The sequence below is a fragment of the Stegodyphus dumicola genome, chromosome 3, assembly GCF_044657685.1.
Source record: "Stegodyphus dumicola isolate Sdum_Otavi_A_Nest chromosome 3, ASM4465768v1".
In the NCBI taxonomy this organism is placed as follows: domain Eukaryota; kingdom Metazoa; phylum Arthropoda; class Arachnida; order Araneae; family Eresidae; genus Stegodyphus; species Stegodyphus dumicola.
Genome location: NC_140770.1, coordinates 236,971,273 through 236,998,972, shown reverse-complemented (window position 1 = coordinate 236,998,972; position 27,700 = coordinate 236,971,273). Strand labels below are relative to the sequence as shown.

The window sequence follows — 27,700 nt, the reverse complement described above, 5'->3', positions numbered from 1 at the left end:
CAAATACAAACAGTGTAAACTGGCTCTTTGTATGACCAAACCTTAGAAATATTTTTTACCCCAACTCCTATTCTAAAGTTAAATTTTACATGAAATTTAATTAAAAATGCTTAAAAGAAATCGAATTTTAATATAAAGGTATAAAATGTCTTCTGTTGTGTTTACAGTTATATGACTTCTTAAATATATTCTCATAAATTTTAAGACTCTAAATTATCTATTTATTTAAAGTGTGTTTAAGGACTATAAATCATCTATATACTTTAAATTTTTCCGAAATGTAAAGGAATTTTAAATAGTAGTGTTACGAAATGCCCAGCCGCAGTAAGATAGCTACCTCGCAAAAGAGTGTTTAGGGTTGCCAGAAACTGGCAAGGAAAGACAGGATTGCCAAACTTGGCCCGAAATCACCCGTTTGGCGATGTTTGACCTCAAAATTGGCGATATGCCATAGACAGAGCGAGAACATTCTAATACGAATTCTTACCGGTTGCTCCAGAATGTTCTCGAAGGCAGGTCAAAAGCGATATAAATCCTGCCTGTACGCAGAGTAGCAGTTTATCGACTCCGATTCCGACTTTGACTTCACAGCTCTGGTTAGCAAAGATTAAAATCTGTTCCATTCTACGGTTTCGTAGATTTGGAGACGCTTAAACAATCAGCAAATACAGCCTTCAGTCATGACGGTGAAGACATCTTCACGGCAAAGTACTAAAAGTACAGCTTCCGACTCGGTCGATCGCTCTGAACTCAACACACACAAGATACTTTCACGATAAACTGCTACTCCGCGTACAAGCAGGGTTTATACAGCTTTTGATCTGCCTTCGAGAACATTTTGGGAAAAACCGGTAAGAATTCGTTCTAAAATGTTCTCGCTCCGTCTATGGCATATAACCAATTTTGTCGCCAAATGGACGATTTCACATCAAATCTGGCGATCCTGTCTTGCTTTGCCACTTTCTGGTAACCCTAAACTCGCTTTTCGGGGAAGCTATGTTACCGCAGCCGGGCGTATCGTAACAATATTATCATTAAATAATTACTTAAAATGTTTTTCATCTTAACTAGCAAAATTTCTGATGCCAAAAGGTAACGATGAATTGCATAGAATTTGTATAGATTTTCTTCTTCTAAACATAGTTTCTGAGGCGATCATATGAATGTTGTTAATGTTTCGATATTAAATAATAACGAACTCACATATATAAACAGTTTAACAGTAATAGTTAGCAGATTCAAATTTTTATATTTATTAATGTAGAATCGGTACTTACTGTCTAGGAATATGATGTCTATAAACTTACTTCTTAGGTGGCTGTCTAGGGGCTAATAAACTAATCCGATTTATGTAAAACTTGAATATTTAATGAAACATGAATAGTTGCAACAAACTACAAAGTAATTACATACGTAGAAGGAAATAGATGAATTTACATAGATGATATATACAGATGAAGAGAATCGACTGTCTTTTTCATGTAAACATCTTTCAGTCGCGTCATCGTCTTAATGGCGGAATCGTCTGACTTCCATCATCGAAAAAAGTAAAAGATTTATTCTCACAGCTTGTCGCGTCATCCGATTATAATAAACGATGTCATCCCACATTAATTTTTTTTGTAATACTTGCTATTGGTAAAATTATGTCGTTTAATGTAGATTTAAATTCTAAATTATTATTTTTTGCTTTTAGATTTTCCTTTATACTGTGACTGTCGATTACGCTGGCTGAAGAATTCAACTTTGAGCCAAAACACCATTGTGCTGCAAAATTTAAAAGATGCGATTTGCAGAAGACCTCCGTATCTGAGAGGAACTCCTTTCAAAGACTTGTCCAAAGAGCATTTGATTTGTTAAAAGTATTTTAATGGTTTTAATGGACGTATCTTGAGTAAAAGTACTGCTTACTTTCTGTATTTCTGTTGTTTCAAAGCAAAGTATCAATTTTAATAAAAATATTTTGGGTACTTATGTCTTGAGAATCCTGTTCATAACACGAGAAAGATGGATCCAAATTATGGGAAATATAAAAATTGCCTTATTATGAATAGTAGTGAGTATGCAAAGTCTTCCATGTATTTCACATGTTCCCATCAAAATTTTTTAAATTCTTTTATATTTCATTAATAGCACTTTCAACAAAGAGTTAATAATTCTCTTTACATTTTGGACAAATTTAAATATTATCTTATTTTTCAGATAAATATTCTATTAAAAATGAAATGACGACTTTATATATTGCTTGGTATATTCAGATATTAATACCTTAATTTTCATTTGGTACTTTTAACTGCGCTAAAAGGACACCATGTAACTTCCTTGTACAGCTTATTAAATAATACACATATTTTCCTGCATTTTGTTTAAACTTATTTCATTAGAGATGTATTTTTCATTCTCACTTAGCAAGACAAAAATGCATTAAAACTCAAAGCATCTTCATTAAAAATAGAAAAATACAGAAAACCTAACCACCAAATACAGTTAAAAGAGCTAAATTTTTTTTTCTACTATTAAAATTACAGTTTCTACGTAAAAACAAGCAATTCGTCCAGCGGGCAGGAAGACAGATTTTTCCGTGCACACAACTGAACATTTACTTCTGGTCCCACTCGGTAAAAAGATACTGAAGTTGGTACACAAATTGACTTAATTCACTATTTTAATAAGAGTTTCAAATACAAACAAATGGCGGCCTCTTTAGGATTAGTATCACATAAACTTTTAAATTGTTGATAATTCAATAACTATTGCATGCAGATTAAATGAACGCATGAAAACCTTAACTGGAATATAAGAACAACATAATTCAATCAATTTTAAATCAAAAAATGCATAATTTACCAACATTTTTTATAAGAATAAACATATTGAGCTCACCGATCCGGATAACAGATTGGGTATAGATGTATTTGTATACGTTTGGTGCAGCCGACTGCAACCAGAAAAGGAAATGCACAACTGCACGCTATAGCTGTCCCATATACAAAATTTCAAAGTTTGTGGGCTACTAACAGGAGATAAAGATGTGCGTCTATTAGGTGCCTCCATAATAAAACGATCTTCTTCCTTACTTCTGGCCTTAGTGTTTTTTAAATGGCCGAATACTTTATTTAATACCCATTAGCTTTGACTCACTACACAGCCCGAAAGTGGTGGCCATTTCATGATGGAAGTACCTAAATACGTGGCCACCGTTGCCTCCCATGAAGGGGTGGACAGTTACAACTATGCCTTCTCCGGGATTCGAAACCGGGTCCATGGCTACGGCAGTTAGGGTTAACCACTATACCGGCTGGGCATTCTTCTGGCGTTAGTAGTGGTGAACGCCTCAAAATGGCTAGTAACCACCATTATGGGGGGAAAAAATCAAATTCTTTGAGTTTACAGTTAATAAATTGATATCATTGATTCTGATAAAAAATTAAAATAAAAAAAATATTATGGCATAACACTTTCCAGAGTAGTGGCCTCAAACTCAAATTGCATGCCGGCCGAATGTATGGTTTGAAACCAGAATTTTGTTTTTTAACAAAAAATTTTTATTAATTAAAAAATACTTAAAGTAAATTTTAAATTACCTCTACTAAATATTTTTCAAATCGTAATGTTAATAATATCGCAAAGGGAAAAAATAGAAATTTATATATAATTTCGGTAAAAATTTTTTGTTGGTTACACTTTAAAGCAATTAGCAGCTAAATACTAAACCCTTAAACTGACATTTCTTGCAATTAATTTTTAATCACTAAATAATTACTTTATTCTAAACTAAAAATAAAAAAAAAATTATGAACACTTCCTATGTTTTCAAAGAATATTTACCAGGTGGGACAAAATTGAGAATTAATCCTAGCAAGCTAGTCTTTTTCTCTTATTTGCTAAAATTTTCTTCGAAGCATAAATAAAAGTACGCATGTTTGTACGTAAACAATTATAAACTTATTTATTTCTTACTACAGCTTGACACATGATAGCATTTCCATTCTGATTATGCTCGTAGTCTTGGAGAGAAATTCATAGAAATTATCTTCGTCACGGTTTTTAAATGTTCATCAGTCACTCGATTTCTTATTAATTTCCAACTGTGAAAAAAAGCTGTTCCCATATAAATATATTTCCAAACAAAGCAATTATTCTTAGTTCGAAAATTCGCCACATAGCTTATTTACTTCTCTATACGAAGTAAAAAAAAGTATTGCCATCGCGAAAAATTTCGGGTATCATATTTCAACGAAAATATCCATTTTGACCACTATCGAATGCAATTTAACGATATTTTTGTGTGATATCTGTACGTAAGGATAGGATAAAGGATTCTTTTCCCCAAAACGGATTGTAAAATGTATTTAAAATGGATTCAAAAGAGATTTTCGTGACGTCTGGACGTACGTACGTATGTATCTCCCTTAGCTAAACAACGAGTGGCCTCAGGAAGTTGAAATTTTGTATATAGAATTGATATAACTTGTAGTTATGCACCTGAAGTTTTGTTTGCAATCGGCGGTACCAAAAGTATACAAATCTCTCTCTCTCTATATATATATATATCTACTCTTTTACTCGGCTCAGTTTTTATTAATTCTAATGTGCTAGTAAATTATTATTTTTTTGCTTTAAAAATTATTGAAGTATGTTGTTCTTATGTTCCGATTAAGGTATTTATGTCTTAAGTTAATTTTCACGCAATAGTTGTAGAATTATGAGCAATTTAAAAGTTGTTTAAGTGCGGCTAAGCCTAAAGGAGCAGCCATGTTTGTTTACATTTGAAACTCTTAGTAGAACTAAATTACGTCAATTTGTGAACTAACTTCAGTGTCTTTTTGCGGAGTGGGACCAAAAGTAAATTTTCAGTTTTGTGCACCAAAAAATATGTCTTTTTGCTCGCTGGCGGAATTGCTTGTTTTTACTTAGAAACTGTAATTCTAATTGAAAAAAAAAAAAAAAAAAAAAAATAAAATTGTTTTAACTGTATTTGATGTTTTATGTTTTTCTATATTTTTTCAATTTTTAATGAAGATATTTAAAAGTTTTACGTATTTTTGTCTTGCCGCGTGGTGACAACTTAATTAATTAAATGAGAAATATATCTTTAATGAAATTCGAGGAACTAAGTTTAAATGAAATGCAACAAAAGTGTGTATAATTTAATAGACCATACAAGGATGTTATGTGGTATCCACATCAGATGTCTTGAGATGCATGAATTAAATGTTAGAAAAATTTATATTTTCAAATGTTTGAGTAAATTTCATATTATACTGAAAGTGAATTAGTTCCATTTTAAACTTTTTTTGGTGTTATTTATGACTGTTTTTAATGGAAATGAAAACAATATAAACTCTGACTTCAAATAACTGAAAAACTTGAAATCTTTGCAACACTGTATTTGCAAAATATACAGAACTGAAATGCATTGCTATTCGCATAAATTTACTTCAGAAGCCGCATGTGGTCGGTGGGCTGCCAGTTTGAAAATCACTTTTCCAGAGTAAGACATGCCCACCAGCGGCCGAGCGGTAAAAGCCGCTGAACACTGGTAGTTTGTTCCGGGGTTCGAGTCCCGGCGAACGGGCTGGCTGCATGGGCGTTTTCGTGGTTTTCCCCATCTGTAACGTGGATACGAGCCAGTTTCCCTTAAAAAGACCTCCACGGGGCATCCCTCCCTTTCCGTGTAGTGCCTAAGGGCGGAGCACGTAATAAATAAAAATAAAAATTATAGAGTAAGACATTGATATAAAACATTCTGATCGTCATCGCTTCCTGAAATGCAAATACAAACAGTGTAAACTGGCTCTTTGTATGACCAAACCTTAGAAATATTTTTTACCCCAACTCCTATTCTAAAGTTAAATTTTACATGAAATTTAATTAAAAATGCTTAAAAGAAATCGAATTTTAATATAAAGGTATAAAATGTCTTCTGTTGTGTTTACAGTTATATGACTTCTTAAATATATTCTCATAAATTTTAAGACTCTAAATTATCTATTTATTTAAAGTGTGTTTAAGGACTATAAATCATCTATATACTTTAAATTTTTCCGAAATGTAAAGGAATTTTAAATAGTAGTGTTACGAAATGCCCAGCCGCAGTAAGATAGCTACCTCGCAAAAGAGTGTTTAGGGTTGCCAGAAACTGGCAAGGAAAGACAGGATTGCCAAACTTGGCCCGAAATCACCCGTTTGGCGATGTTTGACCTCAAAATTGGCGATATGCCATAGACGGAGCGAGAACATTCTAATACGAATTCTTACCGGTTGCTCCAGAATGTTCTCGAAGGCAGGTCAAAAGCGATATAAATCCTGCCTGTACGCAGAGTAGCAGTTTATCGACTCCGATTCCGACTTTGACTTCACAGCTCTGGTTAGCAAAGATTAAAATCTGTTCCATTCTACGGTTTCGTAGATTTGGAGACGCTTAAACAATCAGCAAATACAGCCTTCAGTCATGACGGTGAAGACATCTTCACGGCAAAGTACTAAAAGTACAGCTTCCGACTCGGTCGATCGCTCTGAACTCAACACACACAAGATACTTTCACGATAAACTGCTACTCCGCGTACAAGCAGGGTTTATACAGCTTTTGATCTGCCTTCGAGAACATTTTGGGAAAAACCGGTAAGAATTCGTTCTAAAATGTTCTCGCTCCGTCTATGGCATATAACCAATTTTGTCGCCAAATGGACGATTTCACATCAAATCTGGCAATCCTGTCTTGCTTTGCCACTTTCTGGTAACCCTAAACTCGCTTTTCGGGGAAGCTATGTTACCGCAGCCGGGCGTATCGTAACAATATTATCATTAAATAATTACTTAAAATGTTTTTCATCTTAACTAGCAAAATTTCTGATGCCAAAAGGTAACGATGAATTGCATAGAATTTGTATAGATTTTCTTCTTCTAAACATAGTTTCTGAGGCGATCATATGAATGTTGTTAATGTTTCGATATTAAATAATAACGAACTCGCATATATAAACAGTTTAACAGTAATAGTTAGCAGATTCAAATTTTTATATTTATTAATGTAGAATCGGTACTTACTGTCTAGGAATATGATGTCTATAAACTTACTTCTTAGGTGGCTGTCTAGGGGCTAATAAACTAATCCGATTTATGTAAAACTTGAATATTTAATGAAACATGAATAGTTGCAACAAACTACAAAGTAATTACATACGTAGAAGGAAATAGATGAATTTACATAGATGATATATACAGATGAAGAGAATCGACTGTCTTTTTCATGTAAACATCTTTCAGTCGCGTCATCGTCTTAATGGCGGAATCGTCTGACTTCCATCATCGAAAAAAGTAAAAGATTTATTCTCACAGCTTGTCGCGTCATCCGATTATAATAAACGATGTCATCCCACATTAATTTTTTTTGTAATACTTGCTATTGGTAAAATTATGTCGTTTAATGTAGATTTAAATTCTAAATTATTATTTTTTGCTTTTAGATTTTCCTTTATACTGTGACTGTCGATTACGCTGGCTGAAGAATTCAACTTTGAGCCAAAACACCATTGTGCTGCAAAATTTAAAAGATGCGATTTGCAGAAGACCTCCGTATCTGAGAGGAACTCCTTTCAAAGACTTGTCCAAAGAGCATTTGATTTGTTAAAAGTATTTTAATGGTTTTAATGGACGTATCTTGAGTAAAAGTACTGCTTACTTTCTGTATTTCTGTTGTTTCAAAGCAAAGTATCAATTTTAATAAAAATATTTTGGGTACTTATGTCTTGAGAATCCTGTTCATAACACGAGAAAGATGGATCCAAATTATGGGAAATATAAAAATTGCCTTATTATGAATAGTAGTGAGTATGCAAAGTCTTCCATGTATTTCACATGTTCCCATCAAAATTTTTTAAATTCTTTTATATTTCATTAATAGCACTTTCAACAAAGAGTTAATAATTCTCTTTACATTTTGGACAAATTTAAATATTATCTTATTTTTCAGATAAATATTCTATTAAAAATGAAATGACGACCTTATATATTGCTTGGTATATTCAGATATTAATACCTTAATTTTCATTTGGTACTTTTAACTGCGCTAAAAGGACACCATGTAACTTCCTTGTACAGCTTATTAAATAATACACATATTTTCCTGCATTTTGTTTAAACTTATTTCATTAGAGATGTATTTTTCATTCTCACTTAGCAAGACAAAAATGCATTAAAACTCAAAGCATCTTCATTAAAAATAGAAAAATACAGAAAACCTAACCACCAAATACAGTTAAAAGAGCTAAATTTTTTTTTCTACTATTAAAATTACAGTTTCTACGTAAAAACAAGCAATTCGTCCAGCGGGCAGGAAGACAGATTTTTCCGTGCACACAACTGAACATTTACTTCTGGTCCCACTCGGTAAAAAGATACTGAAGTTGGTACACAAATTGACTTAATTCACTATTTTAATAAGAGTTTCAAATACAAACAAATGGCGGCCTCTTTAGGATTAGTATCACATAAACTTTTAAATTGTTGATAATTCAATAACTATTGCATGCAGATTAAATGAACGCATGAAAACCTTAACTGGAATATAAGAACAACATAATTCAATCAATTTTAAATCAAAAAATGCATAATTTACCAACATTTTTTATAAGAATAAACATATTGAGCTCACCGATCCGGATAACAGATTGGGTATAGATGTATTTGTATACGTTTGGTGCAGCCGACTGCAACCAGAAAAGGAAATGCACAACTGCACGCTATAGCTGTCCCATATACAAAATTTCAAAGTTTGTGGGCTACTAACAGGAGATAAAGATGTGCGTCTATTAGGTGCCTCCATAATAAAACGATCTTCTTCCTTACTTCTGGCCTTAGTGTTTTTTAAATGGCCGAATACTTTATTTAATACCCATTAGCTTTGACTCACTACACAGCCCGAAAGTGGTGGCCATTTCATGATGGAAGTACCTAAATACGTGGCCACCGTTGCCTCCCATGAAGGGGTGGACAGTTACAACTATGCCTTCTCCGGGATTCGAAACCGGGTCCATGGCTACGGCAGTTAGGGTTAACCACTATACCGGCTGGGCATTCTTCTGGCGTTAGTAGTGGTGAACGCCTCAAAATGGCTAGTAACCACCATTATGGGGGGAAAAAATCAAATTCTTTGAGTTTACAGTTAATAAATTGATATCATTGATTCTGATAAAAAATTAAAATAAAAAAAATATTATGGCATAACACTTTCCAGAGTAGTGGCCTCAAACTCAAATTGCATGCCGGCCGAATGTATGGTTTGAAACCAGAATTTTGTTTTTTAACAAAAAATTTTTATTAATTAAAAAATACTTAAAGTAAATTTTAAATTACCTCTACTAAATATTTTTCAAATCGTAATGTTAATAATATCGCAAAGGGAAAAAATAGAAATTTATATATAATTTCTGTAAAAATTTTTTGTTGGTTACACTTTAAAGCAATTAGCAGCTAAATACTAAACCCTTAAACTGACATTTCTTGCAATTAATTTTTAATCACTAAATAATTACTTTATTCTAAACTAAAAATAAAAAAAAAATTATGAACACTTCCTATGTTTTCAAAGAATATTTACCAGGTGGGACAAAATTGAGAATTAATCCTAGCAAGCTAGTCTTTTTCTCTTATTTGCTAAAATTTTCTTCGAAGCATAAATAAAAGTACGCATGTTTGTACGTAAACAATTATAAACTTATTTATTTCTTACTACAGCTTGACACATGATAGCATTTCCATTCTGATTATGCTCGTAGTCTTGGAGAGAAATTCATAGAAATTATCTTCGTCACGGTTTTTAAATGTTCATCAGTCACTCGATTTCTTATTAATTTCCAACTGTGAAAAAAAGCTGTTCCCATATAAATATATTTCCAAACAAAGCAATTATTCTTAGTTCGAAAATTCGCCACATAGCTTATTTACTTCTCTATACGAAGTAAAAAAAAGTATTGCCATCGCGAAAAATTTCGGGTATCATATTTCAACGAAAATATCCATTTTGACCACTATCGAATGCAATTTAACGATATTTTTGTGTGATATCTGTACGTAAGGATAGGATAAAGGATTCTTTTCCCCAAAACGGATTGTAAAATGTATTTAAAATGGATTCAAAAGAGATTTTCGTGACGTCTGGACGTACGTACGTATGTATCTCCCTTAGCTAAACAACGAGTGGCCTCAGGAAGTTGAAATTTTGTATATAGAATTGATATAACTTGTAGTTATGCACCTGAAGTTTTGTTTGCAATCGGCGGTACCAAAAGTATACAAATCTCTCTCTCTCTATATATATATATATCTACTCTTTTACTCGGCTCAGTTTTTATTAATTCTAATGTGCTAGTAAATTATTATTTTTTTGCTTTAAAAATTATTGAAGTATGTTGTTCTTATGTTCCGATTAAGGTATTTATGTCTTAAGTTAATTTTCACGCAATAGTTGTAGAATTATGAGCAATTTAAAAGTTGTTTAAGTGCGGCTAAGCCTAAAGGAGCAGCCATGTTTGTTTACATTTGAAACTCTTAGTAGAACTAAATTACGTCAATTTGTGAACTAACTTCAGTGTCTTTTTGCGGAGTGGGACCAAAAGTAAATTTTCAGTTTTGTGCACCAAAAAATATGTCTTTTTGCTCGCTGGCGGAATTGCTTGTTTTTACTTAGAAACTGTAATTCTAATTGAAAAAAAAAAAAAAAAAAAAATAAAATTGTTTTAACTGTATTTGATGTTTTATGTTTTTCTATATTTTTTCAATTTTTAATGAAGATATTTAAAAGTTTTACGTATTTTTGTCTTGCCGCGTGGTGACAACTTAATTAATTAAATGAGAAATATATCTTTAATGAAATTCGAGGAACTAAGTTTAAATGAAATGCAACAAAAGTGTGTATAATTTAATAGACCATACAAGGATGTTATGTGGTATCCACATCAGATGTCTTGAGATGCATGAATTAAATGTTAGAAAAATTTATATTTTCAAATGTTTGAGTAAATTTCATATTATACTGAAAGTGAATTAGTTCCATTTTAAACTTTTTTTGGTGTTATTTATGACTGTTTTTAATGGAAATGAAAACAATATAAACTCTGACTTCAAATAACTGAAAAACTTGAAATCTTTGCAACACTGTATTTGCAAAATATACAGAACTGAAATGCATTGCTATTCGCATAAATTTACTTCAGAAGCCGCATGTGGTCGGTGGGCTGCCAGTTTGAAAATCACTTTTCCAGAGTAAGACATGCCCACCAGCGGCCGAGCGGTAAAAGCCGCTGAACACTGGTAGTTTGTTCCGGGGTTCGAGTCCCGGCGAACGGGCTGGCTGCATGGGCGTTTTCGTGGTTTTCCCCATCTGTAACGTGGATACGAGCCAGTTTCCCTTAAAAAGACCTCCACGGGGCATCCCTCCCTTTCCGTGTAGTGCCTAAGGGCGGAGCACGTAATAAATAAAAATAAAAATTATAGAGTAAGACATTGATATAAAACATTCTGATCGTCATCGCTTCCTGAAATGCAAATACAAACAGTGTAAACTGGCTCTTTGTATGACCAAACCTTAGAAATATTTTTTACCCCAACTCCTATTCTAAAGTTAAATTTTACATGAAATTTAATTAAAAATGCTTAAAAGAAATCGAATTTTAATATAAAGGTATAAAATGTCTTCTGTTGTGTTTACAGTTATATGACTTCTTAAATATATTCTCATAAATTTTAAGACTCTAAATTATCTATTTATTTAAAGTGTGTTTAAGGACTATAAATCATCTATATACTTTAAATTTTTCCGAAATGTAAAGGAATTTTAAATAGTAGTGTTACGAAATGCCCAGCCGCAGTAAGATAGCTACCTCGCAAAAGAGTGTTTAGGGTTGCCAGAAACTGGCAAGGAAAGACAGGATTGCCAAACTTGGCCCGAAATCACCCGTTTGGCGATGTTTGACCTCAAAATTGGCGATATGCCATAGACGGAGCGAGAACATTCTAATACGAATTCTTACCGGTTGCTCCAGAATGTTCTCGAAGGCAGGTCAAAAGCGATATAAATCCTGCCTGTACGCAGAGTAGCAGTTTATCGACTCCGATTCCGACTTTGACTTCACAGCTCTGGTTAGCAAAGATTAAAATCTGTTCCATTCTACGGTTTCGTAGATTTGGAGACGCTTAAACAATCAGCAAATACAGCCTTCAGTCATGACGGTGAAGACATCTTCACGGCAAAGTACTAAAAGTACAGCTTCCGACTCGGTCGATCGCTCTGAACTCAACACACACAAGATACTTTCACGATAAACTGCTACTCCGCGTACAAGCAGGGTTTATACAGCTTTTGATCTGCCTTCGAGAACATTTTGGGAAAAACCGGTAAGAATTCGTTCTAAAATGTTCTCGCTCCGTCTATGGCATATAACCAATTTTGTCGCCAAATGGACGATTTCACATCAAATCTGGCAATCCTGTCTTGCTTTGCCACTTTCTGGTAACCCTAAACTCGCTTTTCGGGGAAGCTATGTTACCGCAGCCGGGCGTATCGTAACAATATTATCATTAAATAATTACTTAAAATGTTTTTCATCTTAACTAGCAAAATTTCTGATGCCAAAAGGTAACGATGAATTGCATAGAATTTGTATAGATTTTCTTCTTCTAAACATAGTTTCTGAGGCGATCATATGAATGTTGTTAATGTTTCGATATTAAATAATAACGAACTCACATATATAAACAGTTTAACAGTAATAGTTAGCAGATTCAAATTTTTATATTTATTAATGTAGAATCGGTACTTACTGTCTAGGAATATGATGTCTATAAACTTACTTCTTAGGTGGCTGTCTAGGGGCTAATAAACTAATCCGATTTATGTAAAACTTGAATATTTAATGAAACATGAATAGTTGCAACAAACTACAAAGTAATTACATACGTAGAAGGAAATAGATGAATTTACATAGATGATATATACAGATGAAGAGAATCGACTGTCTTTTTCATGTAAACATCTTTCAGTCGCGTCATCGTCTTAATGGCGGAATCGTCTGACTTCCATCATCGAAAAAAGTAAAAGATTTATTCTCACAGCTTGTCGCGTCATCCGATTATAATAAACGATGTCATCCCACATTATTTTTTTTTGTAATACTTGCTATTGGTAAAATTATGTCGTTTAATGTAGATTTAAATTCTAAATTATTATTTTTTGCTTTTAGATTTTCCTTTATACTGTGACTGTCGATTACGCTGGCTGAAGAATTCAACTTTGAGCCAAAACACCATTGTGCTGCAAAATTTAAAAGATGCGATTTGCAGAAGACCTCCGTATCTGAGAGGAACTCCTTTCAAAGACTTGTCCAAAGAGCATTTGATTTGTTAAAAGTATTTTAATGGTTTTAATGGACGTATCTTGAGTAAAAGTACTGCTTACTTTCTGTATTTCTGTTGTTTCAAAGCAAAGTATCAATTTTAATAAAAATATTTTGGGTACTTATGTCTTGAGAATCCTGTTCATAACACGAGAAAGATGGATCCAAATTATGGGAAATATAAAAATTGCCTTATTATGAATAGTAGTGAGTATGCAAAGTCTTCCATGTATTTCACATGTTCCCATCAAAATTTTTTAAATTCTTTTATATTTCATTAATAGCACTTTCAACAAAGAGTTAATAATTCTCTTTACATTTTGGACAAATTTAAATATTATCTTATTTTTCAGATAAATATTCTATTAAAAATGAAATGACGACCTTATATATTGCTTGGTATATTCAGATATTAATACCTTAATTTTCATTTGGTACTTTTAACTGCGCTAAAAGGACACCATGTAACTTCCTTGTACAGCTTATTAAATAATACACATATTTTCCTGCATTTTGTTTAAACTTATTTCATTAGAGATGTATTTTTCATTCTCACTTAGCAAGACAAAAATGCATTAAAACTCAAAGCATCTTCATTAAAAATAGAAAAATACAGAAAACCTAACCACCAAATACAGTTAAAAGAGCTAAATTTTTTTTTCTACTATTAAAATTACAGTTTCTACGTAAAAACAAGCAATTCGTCCAGCGGGCAGGAAGACAGATTTTTCCGTGCACACAACTGAACATTTACTTCTGGTCCCACTCGGTAAAAAGATACTGAAGTTGGTACACAAATTGACTTAATTCACTATTTTAATAAGAGTTTCAAATACAAACAAATGGCGGCCTCTTTAGGATTAGTATCACATAAACTTTTAAATTGTTGATAATTCAATAACTATTGCATGCAGATTAAATGAACGCATGAAAAACTTAACTGGAATATAAGAACAACATAATTCAATCAATTTTAAATCAAAAAATGCATAATTTACCAACATTTTTTATAAGAATAAACATATTGAGCTCACCGATCCGGATAACAGATTGGGTATAGATGTATTTGTATACGTTTGGTGCAGCCGACTGCAACCAGAAAAGGAAATGCACAACTGCACGCTATAGCTGTCCCATATACAAAATTTCAAAGTTTGTGGGCTACTAACAGGAGATAAAGATGTGCGTCTATTAGGTGCCTCCATAATAAAACGATCTTCTTCCTTACTTCTGGCCTTAGTGTTTTTTAAATGGCCGAATACTTTATTTAATACCCATTAGCTTTGACTCACTACACAGCCCGAAAGTGGTGGCCATTTCATGATGGAAGTACCTAAATACGTGGCCACCGTTGCCTCCCATGAAGGGGTGGACAGTTACAACTATGCCTTCTCCGGGATTCGAAACCGGGTCCATGGCTACGGCAGTTAGGGTTAACCACTATACCGGCTGGGCATTCTTCTGGCGTTAGTAGTGGTGAACGCCTCAAAATGGCTAGTAACCACCATTATGGGGGGAAAAAATCAAATTCTTTGAGTTTACAGTTAATAAATTGATATCATTGATTCTGATAAAAAATTAAAATTAAAAAAATATTATGGCATAACACTTTCCAGAGTAGTGGCCTCAAACTCAAATTGCATGCCGGCCGAATGTATGGTTTGAAACCAGAATTTTGTTTTTTAACAAAAAATTTTTATTAATTAAAAAATACTTAAAGTAAATTTTAAATTACCTCTACTAAATATTTTTCAAATCGTAATGTTAATAATATCGCAAAGGGAAAAAATAGAAATTTATATATAATTTCTGTAAAAATTTTTTGTTGGTTACACTTTAAAGCAATTAGCAGCTAAATACTAAACCCTTAAACTGACATTTCTTGCAATTAATTTTTAATCACTAAATAATTACTTTATTCTAAACTAAAAATAAAAAAAAATTATGAACACTTCCTATGTTTTCAAAGAATATTTACCAGGTGGGACAAAATTGAGAATTAATCCTAGCAAGCTAGTCTTTTTCTCTTATTTGCTAAAATTTTCTTCGAAGCATAAATAAAAGTACGCATGTTTGTACGTAAACAATTATAAACTTATTTATTTCTTACTACAGCTTGACACATGATAGCATTTCCATTCTGATTATGCTCGTAGTCTTGGAGAGAAATTCATAGAAATTATCTTCGTCACGGTTTTTAAATGTTCATCAGTCACTCGATTTCTTATTAATTTCCAACTGTGAAAAAACGCTGTTCCCATATAAATATATTTCCAAACAAAGCAATTATTCTTAATTCGAAAATTCGCCACATAGCTTATTTACTTCTCTATACGAAGTAAAAAAAAGTATTGCCATCGCGAAAAATTTCGGGTATCATATTTCAACGAAAATATCCATTTTGACCACTATCGAATGCAATTTAACGATATTTTTGTGTGATATCTGTACGTAAGGATAGGATAAAGGATTCTTTTCCCCAAAACGGATTGTAAAATGTATTTAAAATGGATTCAAAAGAGATTTTCGTGACGTCTGGACGTACGTACGTATGTATCTCCCTTAGCTAAACAACGAGTGGCCTCAGGAAGTTGAAATTTTGTATATAGAATTGATATAACTTGTAGTTATGCACCTGAAGTTTTGTTTGCAATCGGCGGTACCAAAAGTATACAAATCTCTCTCTCTCTCTATATATATATATCTACTCTTTTACTCGGCTCAGTTTTTATTAATTCTAATGTGCTAGTAAATTATTATTTTTTTGCTTTAAAAATTATTGAAGTATGTTGTTCTTATGTTCCGATTAAGGTATTTATGTCTTAAGTTAATTTTCACGCAATAGTTGTAGAATTATGAGCAATTTAAAAGTTGTTTAAGTGCGGCTAAGCCTAAAGGAGCAGCCATGTTTGTTTACATTTGAAACTCTTAGTAGAACTAAATTACGTCAATTTGTGAACTAACTTCAGTGTCTTTTTGCGGAGTGGGACCAAAAGTAAATTTTCAGTTTTGTGCACCAAAAAATATGTCTTTTTGCTCGCTGGCGGAATTGCTTGTTTTTACTTAGAAACTGTAATTCTAATTGAAAAAAAAAAAAAAAAATAAATAAAATTGTTTTAACTGTATTTGATGTTTTATGTTTTTCTATATTTTTTCAATTTTTAATGAAGATATTTAAAAGTTTTACGTATTTTTGTCTTGCCGCGTGGTGACAACTTAATTAATTAAATGAGAAATATATCTTTAATGAAATTCGAGGAACTAAGTTTAAATGAAATGCAACAAAAGTGTGTATAATTTAATAGACCATACAAGGATGTTATGTGGTATCCACATCAGATGTCTTGAGATGCATGAATTAAATGTTAGAAAAATTTATATTTTCAAATGTTTGAGTAAATTTCATATTATACTGAAAGTGAATTAGTTCCATTTTAAACTTTTTTTGGTGTTATTTATGACTGTTTTTAATGGAAATGAAAACAATATAAACTCTGACTTCAAATAACTGAAAAACTTGAAATCTTTGCAACACTGTATTTGCAAAATATACAGAACTGAAATGCATTGCTATTCGCATAAATTTACTTCAGAAGCCGCATGTGGTCGGTGGGCTGCCAGTTTGAAAATCACTTTTCCAGAGTAAGACATGCCCACCAGCGGCCGAGCGGTAAAAGCCGCTGAACACTGGTAGTTTGTTCCGGGGTTCGAGTCCCGGCGAACGGGCTGGCTGCATGGGCGTTTTCGTGGTTTTCCCCATCTGTAACGTGGATACGAGCCAGTTTCCCTTAAAAAGACCTCCACGGGGCATCCCTCCCTTTCCGTGTAGTGCCTAAGGGCGGAGCACGTAATAAATAAAAATAAAAATTATAGAGTAAGACATTGATATAAAACATTCTGATCGTCATCGCTTCCTGAAATGCAAATACAAACAGTGTAAACTGGCTCTTTGTATGACCAAACCTTAGAAATATTTTTTACTCCAACTCCTATTCTAAAGTTAAATTTTACATGAAATTTAATTAAAAATGCTTAAAAGAAATCGAATTTTAATATAAAGGTATAAAATGTCTTCTGTTGTGTTTACAGTTATATGACTTCTTAAATATATTCTCATAAATTTTAAGACTCTAAATTATCTATTTATTTAAAGTGTGTTTAAGGACTATAAATCATCTATATACTTTAAATTTTTCCGAAATGTAAAGGAATTTTAAATAGTAGTGTTACGAAATGCCCAGCCGCAGTAAGATAGCTACCTCGCAAAAGAGTGTTTAGGGTTGCCAGAAACTGGCAAGGAAAGACAGGATTGCCAAACTTGGCCCGAAATCACCCGTTTGGCGATGTTTGACCTCAAAATTGGCGATATGCCATAGACGGAGCGAGAACATTCTAATACGAATTCTTACCGGTTGCTCCAGAATGTTCTCGAAGGCAGGTCAAAAGCGATATAAATCCTGCCTGTACGCAGAGTAGCAGTTTATCGACTCCGATTCCGACTTTGACTTCACAGCTCTGGTTAGCAAAGATTAAAATCTGTTCCATTCTACGGTTTCGTAGATTTGGAGACGCTTAAACAATCAGCAAATACAGCCTTCAGTCATGACGGTGAAGACATCTTCACGGCAAAGTACTAAAAGTACAGCTTCCGACTCGGTCGATCGCTCTGAACTCAACACACACAAGATACTTTCACGATAAACTGCTACTCCGCGTACAAGCAGGGTTTATACAGCTTTTGATCTGCCTTCGAGAACATTTTGGGAAAAACCGGTAAGAATTCGTTCTAAAATGTTCTCGCTCCGTCTATGGCATATAACCAATTTTGTCGCCAAATGGACGATTTCACATCAAATCTGGCAATCCTGTCTTGCTTTGCCACTTTCTGGTAACCCTAAACTCGCTTTTCGGGGAAGCTATGTTACCGCAGCCGGGCGTATCGTAACAATATTATCATTAAATAATTACTTAAAATGTTTTTCATCTTAACTAGCAAAATTTCTGATGCCAAAAGGTAACGATGAATTGCATAGAATTTGTATAGATTTTCTTCTTCTAAACATAGTTTCTGAGGCGATCATATGAATGTTGTTAATGTTTCGATATTAAATAATAACGAACTCACATATATAAACAGTTTAACAGTAATAGTTAGCAGATTCAAATTTTTATATTTATTAATGTAGAATCGGTACTTACTGTCTAGGAATATGATGTCTATAAACTTACTTCTTAGGTGGCTGTCTAGGGGCTAATAAACTAATCCGATTTATGTAAAACTTGAATATTTAATGAAACATGAATAGTTGCAACAAACTACAAAGTAATTACATACGTAGAAGGAAATAGATGAATTTACATAGATGATATATACAGATGAAGAGAATCGACTGTCTTTTTCATGTAAACATCTTTCAGTCGCGTCATCGTCTTAATGGCGGAATCGTCTGACTTCCATCATCAAAAAAAGTAAAAGATTTATTCTCACAGCTTGTCGCGTCATCCGATTATAATAAACGATGTCATCCCACATTAATTTTTTTTGTAATACTTGCTATTGGTAAAATTATGTCGTTTAATGTAGATTTAAATTCTAAATTATTATTTTTTGCTTTTAGATTTTCCTTTATACTGTGACTGTCGATTACGCTGGCTGAAGAATTCAACTTTGAGCCAAAACACCATTGTGCTGCAAAATTTAAAAGATGCGATTTGCAGAAGACCTCCGTATCTGAGAGGAACTCCTTTCAAAGACTTGTCCAAAGAGCATTTGATTTGTTAAAAGTATTTTAATGGTTTTAATGGACGTATCTTGAGTAAAAGTACTGCTTACTTTCTGTATTTCTGTTGTTTCAAAGCAAAGTATCAATTTTAATAAAAATATTTTGGGTACTTATGTCTTGAGAATCCTGTTCATAACACGAGAAAGATGGATCCAAATTATGGGAAATATAAAAATTGCCTTATTATGAATAGTAGTGAGTATGCAAAGTCTTCCATGTATTTCACATGTTCCCATCAAAATTTTTTAAATTCTTTTATATTTCATTAATAGCACTTTCAACAAAGAGTTAATAATTCTCTTTACATTTTGGACAAATTTAAATATTATCTTATTTTTCAGATAAATATTCTATTAAAAATGAAATGACGACCTTATATATTGCTTGGTATATTCAGATATTAATACCTTAATTTTCATTTGGTACTTTTAACTGCGCTAAAAGGACACCATGTAACTTCCTTGTACAGCTTATTAAATAATACACATATTTTCCTGCATTTTGTTTAAACTTATTTCATTAGAGATGTATTTTTCATTCTCACTTAGCAAGACAAAAATGCATTAAAACTCAAAGCATCTTCATTAAAAATAGAAAAATACAGAAAACCTAACCACCAAATACAGTTAAAAGAGCTAAATTTTTTTTTCTACTATTAAAATTACAGTTTCTACGTAAAAACAAGCAATTCGTCCAGCGGGCAGGAAGACAGATTTTTCCGTGCACACAACTGAACATTTACTTCTGGTCCCACTCGGTAAAAAGATACTGAAGTTGGTACACAAATTGACTTAATTCACTATTTTAATAAGAGTTTCAAATACAAACAAATGGCGGCCTCTTTAGGATTAGTATCACATAAACTTTTAAATTGTTGATAATTCAATAACTATTGCATGCAGATTAAATGAACGCATGAAAACCTTAACTGGAATATAAGAACAACATAATTCAATCAATTTTAAATCAAAAAATGCATAATTTACCAACATTTTTTATAAGAATAAACATATTGAGCTCACCGATCCGGATAACAGATTGAGTATAGATGTATTTGTATACGTTTGGTGCAGCCGACTGCAACCAGAAAAGGAAATGCACAACTGCACGCTATAGCTGTCCCATATACAAAATTTCAAAGTTTGTGGGCTACTAACAGGAGATAAAGATGTGCGTCTATTAGGTGCCTCCATAATAAAACGATCTTCTTCCTTACTTCTGGCCTTAGTGTTTTTTAAATGGCCGAATACTTTATTTAATACCCATTAGCTTTGACTCACTACACAGCCCGAAAGTGGTGGCCATTTCATGATGGAAGTACCTAAATACGTGGCCACCGTTGCCTCCCATGAAGGGGTGGACAGTTACAACTATGCCTTCTCCGGGATTCGAAACCGGGTCCATGGCTACGGCAGTTAGGGTTAACCACTATACCGGCTGGGCATTCTTCTGGCGTTAGTAGTGCTGAACGCCTCAAAATGGCTAGTAACCACCATTATGGGGGGGAAAAATCAAATTCTTTGAGTTTACAGTTAATAAATTGATATCATTGATTCTGATAAAAAATTAAAATTAAAAAAATATTATGGCATAACACTTTCCAGAGTAGTGGCCTCAAACTCAAATTGCATGCCGGCCGAATGTATGGTTTGAAACCAGAATTTTGTTTTTTAACAAAAAATTTTTATTAATTAAAAAATACTTAAAGTAAATTTTAAATTACCTCTACTAAATATTTTTCAAATCGTAATGTTAATAATATCGCAAAGGGAAAAAATAGAAATTTATATATAATTTCTGTAAAAATTTTTTGTTGGTTACACTTTAAAGCAATTAGCAGCTAAATACTAAACCCTTAAACTGACATTTCTTGCAATTAATTTTTAATCACTAAATAATTACTTTATTCTAAACTAAAAATAAAAAAAAATTATGAACACTTCCTATGTTTTCAAAGAATATTTACCAGGTGGGACAAAATTGAGAATTAATCCTAGCAAGCTAGTCTTTTTCTCTTATTTGCTAAAATTTTCTTCGAAGCATAAATAAAAGTACGCATGTTTGTACGTAAACAATTATAAACTTATTTATTTCTTACTACAGCTTGACACATGATAGCATTTCCATTCTGATTATGCTCGTAGTCTTGGAGAGAAATTCATAGAAATTATCTTCGTCACGGTTTTTAAATGTTCATCAGTCACTCGATTTCTTATTAATTTCCAACTGTGAAAAAACGCTGTTCCCATATAAATATATTTCCAAACAAAGCAATTATTCTTAATTCGAAAATTCGCCACATAGCTTATTTACTTCTCTATACGAAGTAAAAAAAAGTATTGCCATCGCGAAAAATTTCGGGTATCATATTTCAACGAAAATATCCATTTTGACCACTATCGAATGCAATTTAACGATATTTTTGTGTGATATCTGTACGTAAGGATAGGATAAAGGATTCTTTTCCCCAAAACGGATTGTAAAATGTATTTAAAATGGATTCAAAAGAGATTTTCGTGACGTCTGGACGTACGTACGTATGTATCTCCCTTAGCTAAACAACGAGTGGCCTCAGGAAGTTGAAATTTTGTATATAGAATTGATATAACTTGTAGTTATGCACCTGAAGTTTTGTTTGCAATCGGCGGTACCAAAAGTATACAAATCTCTCTCTCTCTATATATATATATATCTACTCTTTTACTCGGCTCAGTTTTTATTAATTCTAATGTGCTAGTAAATTATTATTTTTTTGCTTTAAAAATTATTGAAGTATGTTGTTCTTATGTTCCGATTAAGGTATTTATGTCTTAAGTTAATTTTCACGCAATAGTTGTAGAATTATGAGCAATTTAAAAGTTGTTTAAGTGCGGCTAAGCCTAAAGGAGCAGCCATGTTTGTTTACATTTGAAACTCTTAGTAGAACTAAATTACGTCAATTTGTGAACTAACTTCAGTGTCTTTTTGCGGAGTGGGACCAAAAGTAAATTTTCAGTTTTGTGCACCAAAAAATATGTCTTTTTGCTCGCTGGCGGAATTGCTTGTTTTTACTTAGAAACTGTAATTCTAATTGAAAAAAAAAAAAAAAATAAATAAAATTGTTTTAACTGTATTTGATGTTTTATGTTTTTCTATATTTTTTCAATTTTTAATGAAGATATTTAAAAGTTTTACGTATTTTTGTCTTGCCGCGTGGTGACAACTTAATTAATTAAATGAGAAATATATCTTTAATGAAATTCGAGGAACTAAGTTTAAATGAAATGCAACAAAAGTGTGTATAATTTAATAGACCATACAAGGATGTTATGTGGTATCCACATCAGATGTCTTGAGATGCATGAATTAAATGTTAGAAAAATTTATATTTTCAAATGTTTGAGTAAATTTCATATTATACTGAAAGTGAATTAGTTCCATTTTAAACTTTTTTTGGTGTTATTTATGACTGTTTTTAATGGAAATGAAAACAATATAAACTCTGACTTCAAATAACTGAAAAACTTGAAATCTTTGCAACACTGTATTTGCAAAATATACAGAACTGAAATGCATTGCTATTCGCATAAATTTACTTCAGAAGCCGCATGTGGTCGGTGGGCTGCCAGTTTGAAAATCACTTTTCCAGAGTAAGACATGCCCACCAGCGGCCGAGCGGTAAAAGCCGCTGAACACTGGTAGTTTGTTCCGGGGTTCGAGTCCCGGCGAACGGGCTGGCTGCATGGGCGTTTTCGTGGTTTTCCCCATCTGTAACGTGGATACGAGCCAGTTTCCCTTAAAAAGACCTCCACGGGGCATCCCTCCCTTTCCGTGTAGTGCCTAAGGGCGGAGCACGTAATAAATAAAAATAAAAATTATAGAGTAAGACATTGATATAAAACATTCTGATCGTCATCGCTTCCTGAAATGCAAATACAAACAGTGTAAACTGGCTCTTTGTATGACCAAACCTTAGAAATATTTTTTACCCCAACTCCTATTCTAAAGTTAAATTTTACATGAAATTTAATTAAAAATGCTTAAAAGAAATCGAATTTTAATATAAAGGTATAAAATGTCTTCTGTTGTGTTTACAGTTATATGACTTCTTAAATATATTCTCATAAATTTTAAGACTCTAAATTATCTATTTATTTAAAGTGTGTTTAAGGACTATAAATCATCTATATACTTTAAATTTTTCCGAAATGTAAAGGAATTTTAAATAGTAGTGTTACGAAATGCCCAGCCGCAGTAAGATAGCTACCTCGCAAAAGAGTGTTTAGGGTTGCCAGAAACTGGCAAGGAAAGACAGGATTGCCAAACTTGGCCCGAAATCACCCGTTTGGCGATGTTTGACCTCAAAATTGGCGATATGCCATAGACGGAGCGAGAACATTCTAATACGAATTCTTACCGGTTGCTCCAGAATGTTCTCGAAGGCAGGTCAAAAGCGATATAAATCCTGCCTGTACGCAGAGTAGCAGTTTATCGACTCCGATTCCGACTTTGACTTCACAGCTCTGGTTAGCAAAGATTAAAATCTGTTCCATTCTACGGTTTCGTAGATTTGGAGACGCTTAAACAATCAGCAAATACAGCCTTCAGTCATGACGGTGAAGACATCTTCACGGCAAAGTACTAAAAGTACAGCTTCCGACTCGGTCGATCGCTCTGAACTCAACACACACAAGATACTTTCACGATAAACTGCTACTCCGCGTACAAGCAGGGTTTATACAGCTTTTGATCTGCCTTCGAGAACATTTTGGGAAAAACCGGTAAGAATTCGTTCTAAAATGTTCTCGCTCCGTCTATGGCATATAACCAATTTTGTCGCCAAATGGACGATTTCACATCAAATCTGGCAATCCTGTCTTGCTTTGCCACTTTCTGGTAACCCTAAACTCGCTTTTCGGGGAAGCTATGTTACCGCAGCCGGGCGTATCGTAACAATATTATCATTAAATAATTACTTAAAATGTTTTTCATCTTAACTAGCAAAATTTCTGATGCCAAAAGGTAACGATGAATTGCATAGAATTTGTATAGATTTTCTTCTTCTAAACATAGTTTCTGAGGCGATCATATGAATGTTGTTAATGTTTCGATATTAAATAATAACGAACTCACATATATAAACAGTTTAACAGTAATAGTTAGCAGATTCAAATTTTTATATTTATTAATGTAGAATCGGTACTTACTGTCTAGGAATATGATGTCTATAAACTTACTTCTTAGGTGGCTGTCTAGGGGCTAATAAACTAATCCGATTTATGTAAAACTTGAATATTTAATGAAACATGAATAGTTGCAACAAACTACAAAGTAATTACATACGTAGAAGGAAATAGATGAATTTACATAGATGATATATACAGATGAAGAGAATCGACTGTCTTTTTCATGTAAACATCTTTCAGTCGCGTCATCGTCTTAATGGCGGAATCGTCTGACTTCCATCATCGAAAAAAGTAAAAGATTTATTCTCACAGCTTGTCGCGTCATCCGATTATAATAAACGATGTCATCCCACATTAATTTTTTTTGTAATACTTGCTATTGGTAAAATTATGTCGTTTAATGTAGATTTAAATTCTAAATTATTATTTTTTGCTTTTAGATTTTCCTTTATACTGTGACTGTCGATTACGCTGGCTGAAGAATTCAACTTTGAGCCAAAACACCATTGTGCTGCAAAATTTAAAAGATGCGATTTGCAGAAGACCTCCGTATCTGAGAGGAACTCCTTTCAAAGACTTGTCCAAAGAGCATTTGATTTGTTAAAAGTATTTTAATGGTTTTAATGGACGTATCTTGAGTAAAAGTACTGCTTACTTTCTGTATTTCTGTTGTTTCAAAGCAAAGTATCAATTTTAATAAAAATATTTTGGGTACTTATGTCTTGAGAATCCTGTTCATAACACGAGAAAGATGGATCCAAATTATGGGAAATATAAAAATTGCCTTATTATGAATAGTAGTGAGTATGCAAAGTCTTCCATGTATTTCACATGTTCCCATCAAAATTTTTTAAATTCTTTTATATTTCATTAATAGCACTTTCAACAAAGAGTTAATAATTCTCTTTACATTTTGGACAAATTTAAATATTATCTTATTTTTCAGATAAATATTCTATTAAAAATGAAATGACGACCTTATATATTGCTTGGTATATTCAGATATTAATACCTTAATTTTCATTTGGTACTTTTAACTGCGCTAAAAGGACACCATGTAACTTCCTTGTACAGCTTATTAAATAATACACATATTTTCCTGCATTTTGTTTAAACTTATTTCATTAGAGATGTATTTTTCATTCTCACTTAGCAAGACAAAAATGCATTAAAACTCAAAGCATCTTCATTAAAAATAGAAAAATACAGAAAACCTAACCACCAAATACAGTTAAAAGAGCTAAATTTTTTTTTCTACTATTAAAATTACAGTTTCTACGTAAAAACAAGCAATTCGTCCAGCGGGCAGGAAGACAGATTTTTCCGTGCACACAACTGAACATTTACTTCTGGTCCCACTCGGTAAAAAGATACTGAAGTTGGTACACAAATTGACTTAATTCACTATTTTAATAAGAGTTTCAAATACAAACAAATGGCGGCCTCTTTAGGATTAGTATCACATAAACTTTTAAATTGTTGATAATTCAATAACTATTGCATGCAGATTAAATGAACGCATGAAAACCTTAACTGGAATATAAGAACAACATAATTCAATCAATTTTTAATCAAAAAATGCATAATTTACCAACATTTTTTATAAGAATAAACATATTGAGCTCACCGATCCGGATAACAGATTGGGTATAGATGTATTTGTATACGTTTGGTGCAGCCGACTGCAACCAGAAAAGGAAATGCACAACTGCACGCTATAGCTGTCCCATATACAAAATTTCAAAGTTTGTGGGCTACTAACAGGAGATAAAGATGTGCGTCTATTAGGTGCCTCCATAATAAAACGATCTTCTTCCTTACTTCTGGCCTTAGTGTTTTTTAAATGGCCGAATACTTTATTTAATACCCATTAGCTTTGACTCACTACACAGCCCGAAAGTGGTGGCCATTTCATGATGGAAGTACCTAAATACGTGGCCACCGTTGCCTCCCATGAAGGGGTGGACAGTTACAACTATGCCTTCTCCGGGATTCGAAACCGGGTCCATGGCTACGGCAGTTAGGGTTAACCACTATACCGGCTGGGCATTCTTCTGGCGTTAGTAGTGGTGAACGCCTCAAAATGGCTAGTAACCACCATTATGGGGGGAAAAAATCAAATTCTTTGAGTTTACAGTTAATAAATTGATATCATTGATTCTGATAAAAAATTAAAATTAAAAAAATATTATGGCATAACACTTTCCAGAGTAGTGGCCTCAAACTCAAATTGCATGCCGGCCGAATGTATGGTTTGAAACCAGAATTTTGTTTTTTAACAAAAAATTTTTATTAATTAAAAAATACTTAAAGTAAATTTTAAATTACCTCTACTAAATATTTTTCAAATCGTAATGTTAATAATATCGCAAAGGGAAAAAATAGAAATTTATATATAATTTCTGTAAAAATTTTTTGTTGGTTACACTTTAAAGCAATTAGCAACTAAATACTAAACCCTTAAACTGACATTTCTTGCAATTAATTTTTAATCACTAAATAATTACTTTATTCTAAACTAAAAATAAAAAAAAAATTATGAACACTTCCTATGTTTTCAAAGAATATTTACCAGGTGGGACAAAATTGAGAATTAATCCTAGCAAGCTAGTCTTTTTCTCTTATTTGCTAAAATTTTCTTCGAAGCATAAATAAAAGTACGCATGTTTGTACGTAAACAATTATAAACTTATTTATTTCTTACTACAGCTTGACACATGATAGCATTTCCATTCTGATTATGCTCGTAGTCTTGGAGAGAAATTCATAGAAATTATCTTCGTCACGGTTTTTAAATGTTCATCAGTCACTCGATTTCTTATTAATTTCCAACTGTGAAAAAACGCTGTTCCCATATAAATATATTTCCAAACAAAGCAATTATTCTTAGTTCGAAAATTCGCCACATAGCTTATTTACTTCTCTATACGAAGTAAAAAAAAGTATTGCCATCGCGAAAAATTTCGGGTATCATATTTCAACGAAAATATCCATTTTGACCACTATCGAATGCAATTTAACGATATTTTTGTGTGATATAAGGATAGGATAAAGGATTCTTTTCCCCAAAACGGATTGTAAAATGTATTTAAAATGGATTCAAAAGAGATTTTCGTGACGTCTGGACGTACGTACGTATGTATCTCCCTTAGCTAAACAACGAGTGGCCTCAGGAAGTTGAAATTTTGTATATAGAATTGATATAACTTGTAGTTATGCACCTGAAGTTTTGTTTGCAATCGGCGGTACCAAAAGTATACAAATCTCTCTCTCTCTCTCTATATATATATATCTACTCTTTTACTCGGCTCAGTTTTTATTAATTCTAATGTGCTAGTAAATTATTATTTTTTTGCT

At 32.7% G+C, this 27,700-nt stretch overlaps 1 long non-coding RNA gene across 2 annotated transcripts in view; it reads left to right on the top strand.

The window, feature by feature from the left end:
* LOC146998293 (uncharacterized) overlaps positions 1-27,700 on the top strand; it is a 57,972-nt gene that overhangs the window by 4,063 nt on the left and 26,209 nt on the right. For both annotated transcript variants that reach the window (XR_015040425.1, XR_015040426.1), the window contains exons 2-6: positions 1,697-2,056; positions 7,471-7,830; positions 13,243-13,602; positions 19,014-19,373; positions 24,784-25,143. This is a non-coding gene — a long non-coding RNA (uncharacterized LOC146998293). The remainder of the gene's footprint in view (positions 1-1,696; positions 2,057-7,470; positions 7,831-13,242; positions 13,603-19,013; positions 19,374-24,783; positions 25,144-27,700) is intronic.